A 9,105-nucleotide genomic window follows, 5' to 3' on the forward strand; every position below is an offset into this window, starting at 1 on the left:
TTGAGAAGGCAATTCATTTCTCTGTTCACTGAATACCAGTGCTGGAAACTATACATAAAAATATGGCCCTCTGCAAGGCAGTGGTTAGTCAATGACAAACTGCAGCTGCAATAGCATCGCCATAGGATTATAACAGAGCTGAAAATTCTTACCCACCTAGTGATCCCATAGATGAAGGACAGACAAAAGGGAAGAGGCTACAGATGAAAAGGAAGAGTCCCCAAGAAAACCCATGATGAAAGGCTTAGCTGAAACTTGTATGCTATTCAACAAGTTCTTTACAAAAATCTGAGAATGTCTGGGATGATGAAGTAGCTCAAATGGCTAAGTGCTTGCTGTGGAGGACAATGACCAGTATTGGATCCTTAATATTCATGGCAGAAGGAGACAAACAACTCCTTCAAGTTATCCTATGACTTCCACACACATGCTGTGGTGTGCATATACCTGCATGCACATGTGTTTGCACGCATGCGTGAGCGCAAACACACACACACACACACACACACACACACACACACACAAGAGTGTGAGAAAGAGAGAGAGATAGAGACACACACATACACACAGGCACATTCTTAACTGATTAAAAGGAGCGACTATGAACCTTGACAGTGGAGGAGTTTTATTAACCAACGTAAAATACCTGCCTACAGGAAAACACGTAATGAAGGATACCAAGCACGTCATCATGGACCTGTTTCTGGAGAGTGACACTTTTTCAAGAGCTGTGGGCTGGTCCTGCAAGAAGAGATTCTAGGTGTTATCTCTGTGTGTCACTGACCCAGAAGACTTTCCATTGAGAAAGGCTGTGGGGAGGGAAGACGGCAATAGGCTCCTCCAGACGCATGGAAGCCTAGGCAACGCGCGTGTTTGTATCTTGGTTTTTAACCAAAAAATTCAAAAATAAAGTCTTTTTTAAAAAATAGCATGAATAAAGGCTTAAGGAAGGCATTTTCACGTACCTCAGCAATGCACCTGTATTTCAAGCTGTTACAGAAAGAGCCCAAAAGTTAGAAATGTCAGTTTTATAGAAAAGCTGCCAAAGCCACCATTCATGTACTAGTAAAAGGAGAACTTACGTTAGTGAGTTCAGTGGAGTATGGATGTGTGGTAACGACCTCTACAACATCCAGCCAACCCTGTGCCTTCATGTTCATTCTGCTCCCTTGCTGGCTGACTTACCCAAAGCCACTCTGCTCCTGTGAAATCCACTCATGTTAAATGCCCGAGGAAAAAAGTCCTATACTGTACCTTTATTGTGCTCCCCCCATGTTTAGGTAGATTTAGATGAACAAATGTTTACCATTGTTTTGTCATGGCCTAGAGTCCCCATCACGGTAGCATTTCTGTAGAGGGAGGCAGCCTAGGAAGAACAAGTGAGACCACATAGCCGAGATGTGTGCTATAAGCTAGACTTTCTAGGTTTGTTTTAGAGTACTTAGTAATGATCACACAACAAAATCGCCTGAACAATGCCTTTTTAGAGAACATGTGACTCCTGTTAAGCATCACATGACTACATCACATGACTTTTTCTAAATCTCTATGCTTTAGCATATACCACTGTGTTATCCCCATTAATTCACATTATTGCAATTAAAGTTTTTAAAATTAAAACATAATCACATCACTTCCCCTTTCTTTATTCTCTCTTCAAACCTTTCCATATTTCCTCCTTCCAGCCTCTCCTATGTCCTTCCTCACTCTTTCAATTTGATTACTTTTGCATCTTTTTATTATTATTGCTACCTATATGTAAGTGCATAAATATATAAATACAAGCTTCTGAGTTTATTTAAAGTGGTTTGTGTATATATGATTTCAAGGCAGACCACTTTGCATTAGAAAACTCTTTCAGGGACACATCTCTGGAAGAGATTAATTCTCCCTTTATCATTGCTTGTTATTTGTCTGAGAATGAAAACCCATGACATTTTCCCTTTCCACATTAGTATATCTTCATCCTTCAGGTCTTCTTTAGGCAGCCATTTTGTTGAGGTTTCACTGGTGAAATGTCTCTTTCATTTTTAGGAGACACAATATCCCAGCAGATTTCCTGGTTCTGTGAATCTTACAATCTTTCTAGCCCTTCTTCAAAATGTTACCTGAGCCTTACGTGCATTAGTTGTGTTGCAGATGTAGCTAGTGAGATTGGGCCACAGAGGTAGTCACTACCTCTGACCTGCTGTACTTTTCTGTATTGGTCTCCATTTGCTACAAAGAAAAGATTCTTTGATGTGGGATCAGAGTTACAATTGTTTGTGGGTATAAGGATAACCTAAAGAATTCAGTTGGGAATTATGCTCTTTAGTGGGTTCTTTAGTGGGATCAATGGCCTCAATTGTCCCCGGTAGAAATTAGGTTTCTAGTACCAGGCAAGATTTACCCCTGGTTGACTTGGCCTTAAAAGTCCAATTAGAAAGCTATTGGCTACTGCCAAAACATGAGTGCCACTATTGTACCTTTAGGAATATCTTTCCATTCTGGCCATTGCTATAGTTCATCAAAACAAGACAGAACTATTGACTGTTTCCCTCACTTGGCAGCTTACCCAGTACTTTTAGGTACTATGAATCCTAGACCTCAGGGAAGAGGTTTTCAGAATAATCCATATTATTAAGGTTATGCTTTCTAAAAATTTATATAGTTTTTTTACATATACAAATTAAGTAAAAAGGCTGGGAAAATTTTCTTAGTCCATCTGTAGGTAAATCATAGATAGTAGTTAACTCAGTGATCACCGAGCCATTTAATGGGTTTTAAAATGCTAAATTGTCTAAGCTCAGTATTTGTTTGGAGTAGACAAGCAAGAAAAAGTACATTTTACTTAGTTTAAATATTGCATTTTCCTGAATCCCACTTCCCACTCCCCCACTATTTTTTCCCCAAGATCGGATTTCTCTGTGTAACTGTCCTGGCTGTCCTGGAGCTTGCTTTGTAGACAAGACTGGTCTCAAACACATAGAGACTCACTTGATTTTTCCTTCTGTGTGTTGGACTAAAGGTGCGTGCCATCACTGCCTGGCTCTGCATCTCACTCTTGACCATGAGTCCGGAGCATCCTTGTTATCACATTCACTCTCTGTCTCTGTCATTGTCTCTGTCTCTCTCTGTCTCTCCCTCTCTCTCTCACATGCAAACATCTCTGACATAAACTTTTTTGTACAGTTGAAACATGACACTTTCTTCTTAATGTCTCTTCCTCAAAGAGACTTTACAAGGTGAAATCATGCCTTCAGGCAAAGCATGGTAGAGGTAGAAACCATGGTGATTATATTCCAATAGGAAATAATGAAAGGATCCTAAAATTCACAATTGAATGTGATAGGAGCATACACACAGAGAGAACCAACGATGAATAGGTGCAAAGTTTTCAAAGAAAGTGATGATGCATCTTGGAAGGTCGCCAGTGTTGTTGAGACTTGGATGAGTCAAGATCATCAAGCTTGGAAACCCTCAACTATAAGTTTTAAAGCATCCTTTATGCATTTTCATTTTAACATAAAGATACACATTTAATACACTGCCTATGGAACTCCAGTATAGGAAGCATCATGAATTGTTTGACTTGCATTGATTCTATTGACATCGTGTAGAGTGTGTTCAGTAGTGTGGAAAGTCCTTTTGTATATGTATTGCTCTTATTGGTTAATGATTAAAGAAGCTGCTTGGGCTTATGACAGGGCAGAATAGAGCAAGGTGGGAATTCCAAGCAGAGATAGAGGAGAAAAGAAGGTGAAGTCAGGTAGGTGCCATGTAGCTGCCAAAGGAGACAAGAAGCCCTGGAACCTTACCGGTAAACCACCAGCCTCATTATAAAATATAAAATAATAGGAATGGATTAATTTAAGATATAAGAGTTAGTTAATAAGAATCCTAAGCTATTGGCCAAGCAGTGTTGCAATTAATACAGTTTCTATGTGATTTTTTTTGGGGGGGTCATAACGTCTGGGAACAAATGAGCAGTCTATGCTTAACAGTTCAGGAAGAGTAAAAGATAAATAAGTAAATAAACAGAAATTGAGATGTTAACCTGAAACTTGGACATTATCTCATACTCTTCATAATTAGTGAATGCTCCCTAGTCTTCATCTGTATCATTCCTCTTCATTTCTGCTTTCAAATCCCTAAGTCAAGTTGTCATCTTTCTTTATAAAAATATTCATCCCTTCTATCCATCCACTACACTGCTATCAGAGCTCATCTAGACAATTCCCTGAATGTCCCACACTCCTCAACCTGAAAGGCAAGGCTCCCTCTGAGCAAGTCCCCACCTTCCTTTTCAGGGTCCTCTTTATGCAATCACTCCTGGCTTCAATCCTCACTCTCCAGTCATTACTGTCACACCTTTGAACTTTGCCCCACTGCTTTCTCCTCTGGAACTGCACACGCATTTCTTCTCTTTGAGTTCAGTTATCTGCCCACTTTTTGTTATGTCCTTTTATTTCAAAGTCAGTCTTATCTGCCTTTGAAGTGAGATCTTATATCTTGGAAATCTCCTTTGACCCCTTGTTCTACAGTGTTCGCTATTTCTTTTGCCGTTGTGATCCAATATCTGACAAGAAGCAACTTAAGGGAGAGAGAGTCTGTTTTGGGCATCTGGTCTATCATCATGGTTTAAGGGCATCTCATCTATCATAGTGGAGAAGGCACAGTGGCAAGAGGATGAGGCAACATGTTACCATAGTGTTACATTTATAGTCAGGAACCAGAGATATGAGGATATTGGTTCATAGCTGACCTTTTCCCGTTCATTTTGTATTTAGTTTAGGTTACCAGACTGTGAAATGGTGCTACCCACACTCAGCACAAATTTTTAATCCTTTAGGGAAACTCCCTCACTCAACCACATGCAAAAGTGTTCTTTTCTAATTTTTTAACCCAATCCAATGCACAATAAAGACTGATTGTTGTGCACTCAGAGAACCCAGCAACCCTTACCTTATATCAGCATTATGTGTTGTTATTAAGGTATACTTCATGATGTATTTGTTTATGGAAATGATTCGCTTTTTGGAAATGTTCAACTCACTATACAACATATATAAGGGAAAACACAGGTATTTGATGAAAATACTCTCCAAATTAATGAATGATTAACATAAAACTGAAACTCTGTATATATTTTTATATTCTGCTACAAGGCAGTTTCCTTTGAAATGTTGCGTGGTTAGCCTGGGGGAATGCTTATTCTTGTATGCTAAGGTTTTTCTTTCTTCTATCTGGGCTTTAAAGCAATCCATATTTTATAAATATCAAGTAAGCATTGAACACTGAATAAGGAGACTTGGGTTAAAGCTATAACCTAGCTTGGTATGTGATGTTGAGCAGGCAATTAGCTTCATTCGTAAATTAAGCATCAAGAGAACAAGAAAGACCTTACATAGACATTCTGCAAGTATCTGCCAAGAGCCTTAAAAGATAAATATAAGTCCCCAAATAAGATCTGGCCTGCTCAAGTCTACATTAGCTCTAGTTCTCATATCAATATTTGTTTCCAGGATCCCTCAGGGAGCAGTGATCTCTAGTCTCAAAGGGCATGGAAAGGCTACTGTAAGAGAACATAACATTGGGTTTAAAGGTTGTTTTTAAAAACGAGTGTGTCAATAGTTTCTCATGTTCCTAAAGAAATGTGTAAAAGTGTATTCTGAGATATCTTTAATGGTGCAATTTAAACTGTACTCTATTTTACCAACATTGTGGCTTAATTAGGATCTATACATCAGAAGAAATGATTGCTTGTTTACAAAGTCAGCTATATGTGTGTAACAATTTCTGTCCGTAGCAGAACTAAGACAGCCAGACATTTATAAGCATTTGGAAATTCAAACCACCAAATCATCTTATTTTTATTTAATAAAAACAGATCTAATGTAATTATACCAACAATGACCTCATCTTTCTTGCTCTAAATCATAATTACAAGCAGAAAAAAAAACCCAGATAAAAGAAAATTGGGTGGGGCTTAAATTTTTGTTGTATAAACTAATTGGAAGCCCTGTATTTGATTTATCAGAAAGTGAAGACTAAGCTATTTTTACAGTAAGTTGAAGGATATACCTTGTGTGTGTGTTTCCTTTTGCAAGCTTGTCCTGCCTTGATCCAGGAAGTGGTGCTAACATGTGACCAAGAGATGTGTTGAATATCGGGTACATGCAAGACTGAAAAAGCTACAACTGCTATTTTATTATTATGAAATATTCAAAGCCAGGTCATGAAAACATATGACAACTATTAGAACTTTATAAATGGGGCCAAAAATTTATGCTAGTCAGTAGAAGTTGGGATTTTGACCTAGTTGTTGGATGCTTTCAGAGGAATAACACACAGCCAGCATCAATTAGAATATAGCTAAAAGTGGTAGCATTTGGTCTGTAATTCTGGAAGGGGCTGAAATGAAGGATGACATATACAAGTAAGCTGTAAGGCAAATGGACTGTGTCCTAATCCAGCACTTCCCAAATTCTGATGTGAAAGCCAAACCAATCACTTTTGACCATTGCTGGCTTGCAGAATGCAGTTCAGCAGAGTTATGCTACACAACCCCCCCCCCCCCAGGTCTCAGCATTCTGCATCCAATGATGTCAAGGACAGATCACACTTTGTGCCCGACACCAACCAACAAGGCCTGCTTCAGGACCACGGACAGCACAACACGTGGCTAGCCCCACAGTTATCCGCTATTTGTGTCAGTGCTCTATTTTCTATGACCAGAATCTAATCATAAAATACACAATCAAGATTTCTTTTAACTACTTGGGTTGCTGCTGGCCATATGATGGTTGTCCAGTTCATACAAGTGTATGTCTGTTTAGAGAAAAGAACTGGAAAATGTGCCCCTTCGGCGTTTCCGTGTCCTCAGACGAAAAGAACCCGATCAGTTTATTATCTAGCACAGAACTAATGTTAAACTTATAAAGTGTCTAACTACCATCATGGTATTGGCATCATAAAGCATCTACCTGAGAGGAAGTAGCATTCTTGATTGCACGTTTGTTGAGTGCTAGTAGCTCCTGAGGCTCCAACCCTTCTGAACAAGAGTCAACAAGATATAGTAAAAAACAAAAATTTGAGGAAGCACTGTAGTAATATGAGTGGCTGGGCTGCGTCCCCAGCACCTTGGCCATGTGGCTAGCTTATGCCCCAAAATAACAACACACAAACTGTATTCTTTTAAACACTGCTTGGCCCATTTCTATCTAGCCTCTTCCAGGATAATTCTCGCACCTGGACTAGCCCATTTCTAGTAATCTGTGTAGCCCACAAGGTGGCTTACCAGGGAGATTCTAGCCTACATCCATCCTGGGTCGGAGCTTCATTGCGTGTGTCTGCCTGGGAGAGCGGAGCATGGCCTCTCTGCTCCAGAGAGCAGAGCTGTTGAGTCTGAGCTCACTTCTTCTTCCTCCCAGCATTCTGTTCTGTTTACTCCTCCCACCTATGTTTTAACCTATGAGGCCAAGCAGTTGCTTTATTACTTAACCAATGACCTTCTTCCATCAAAGCACTATTCAGAGTTAAGAAGAAATAGAGTGAATGCAATCTATTAGGATACATATTCCCACTCTCCTTTTCTTTCTCCTTCTACTTGCATCTCTAAGGATAGAATCAGAAAGGTCATTCTCTCATTTGACTTTATTTGTCTGTGCTCCTGCTTTGAAATGAAACCTTGGCTATCAGTGGTTTAGTGCAGGGGCTTTCAGACTATTAATCTATTCCACACTTTGGTCAAAGTAGTTCAGTCAAAAGTCCAGCAAATAATTCCCTTTCCATCGGTGCTTTCGTTTTCATGCTGAGGACCCTCTTCTTAGGTCTGAGGACAGTCTAGTCAGCATTGGTGACAAAAAAGGGTTAATTTCACCCAATCTGTCTAATGATTTTTTCTCTTAGTCTTGTACCTGATTTACTTAAAAATACCCATGAATAGCTGGAGAGATTGCTCAGTGGTTACAAGCACTTGGTGCTTTTCTAGAGGACTCATGTTGGGCATCTTATAACTGTGTTTCATAATTGTAGCTCCTGTGACCTGGCCTCTTTTTCTGACTTCTATGGGCACCTGTACACAAATGGTGTATATGCAAATAGTCTCATACATATGCATAATTTTTAATCTTAAAATTCCAATGGTCATGATGTTCATTCTAATATGTGTTTCCATATTTCATTAAACATTTCTTTTCATTCATCAGGCTTGAATATTTATAATGTACTGAGTGAAATTGCTGACCTTTGTAGTTAGACATTTTTTTTTTCTCGTTACTTCTTAAGAGCGGGGAAAGTTCTTCTTTCTTTTGTTACCATAGCATTAAACACATTTGGTGAGTGGGTGTGTATTCAATTAAATGTGCTGAGCATATAACAAGGCAGAAGAATCTAATATATATTAGTTTAACATATCTCATAAGAGCATCAGGTACTTTTTTCTACTCAAGGAAAAAGAGGAATGATATTCAAAAGTCCTTCAGGTAGTTAAACCAACTAGAGAGAGCAGTGCTTTCTCTCTATTCAGTACCCATGTGATCTTTTAGGATGGACTTGTTCTAATGAAAACTTACACATTTCAGAATGACACACTCACATAAATAATTGCCTGTGGAACACTGGCAGCTTTTACTCTGAGAAGTTGGGAATAGTTGATTCCCACCCATTATATCAAAGTGGATATAAAGCCGCTAAGTCCAAAATCCATTACTGACAAGGTATGCTCACTGGACCCTTTTCAGATGGAAAATATTGGCCATTATCAAAGATTAAATAATTTATCTGAGCTTGCCTGGAACACTAAGTGCGAGAGAGGAAATGATGATTATATCTTGGGGGTTGCTTGAACTATTGAACTGCAGATAATCCTCAATTTTCAGGGCAATTTACTACTGAAGCTTTCTAATAGTAATTATTTTAAATGTGCATTTAAATCATTTAATGTTGTTAATCTCACTTAGTCATTATTATTATTTGGCTGAATGATTGGAATATAAGTATCAGTGGTGATAACTAAGACAAAAAGGCAACCCACTTACTGGGAGAAGATCTTCACCAACCCCGCAACAGACAAAGGTCTGATCTCCAAAATATATAAAGAACTCAAGAAACTAGACCGTAAAA

Source organism: Microtus ochrogaster, linkage group LG4 (assembly GCF_000317375.1).
Source record: "Microtus ochrogaster isolate Prairie Vole_2 linkage group LG4, MicOch1.0, whole genome shotgun sequence".
NCBI lineage: Eukaryota > Metazoa > Chordata > Mammalia > Rodentia > Cricetidae > Microtus > Microtus ochrogaster.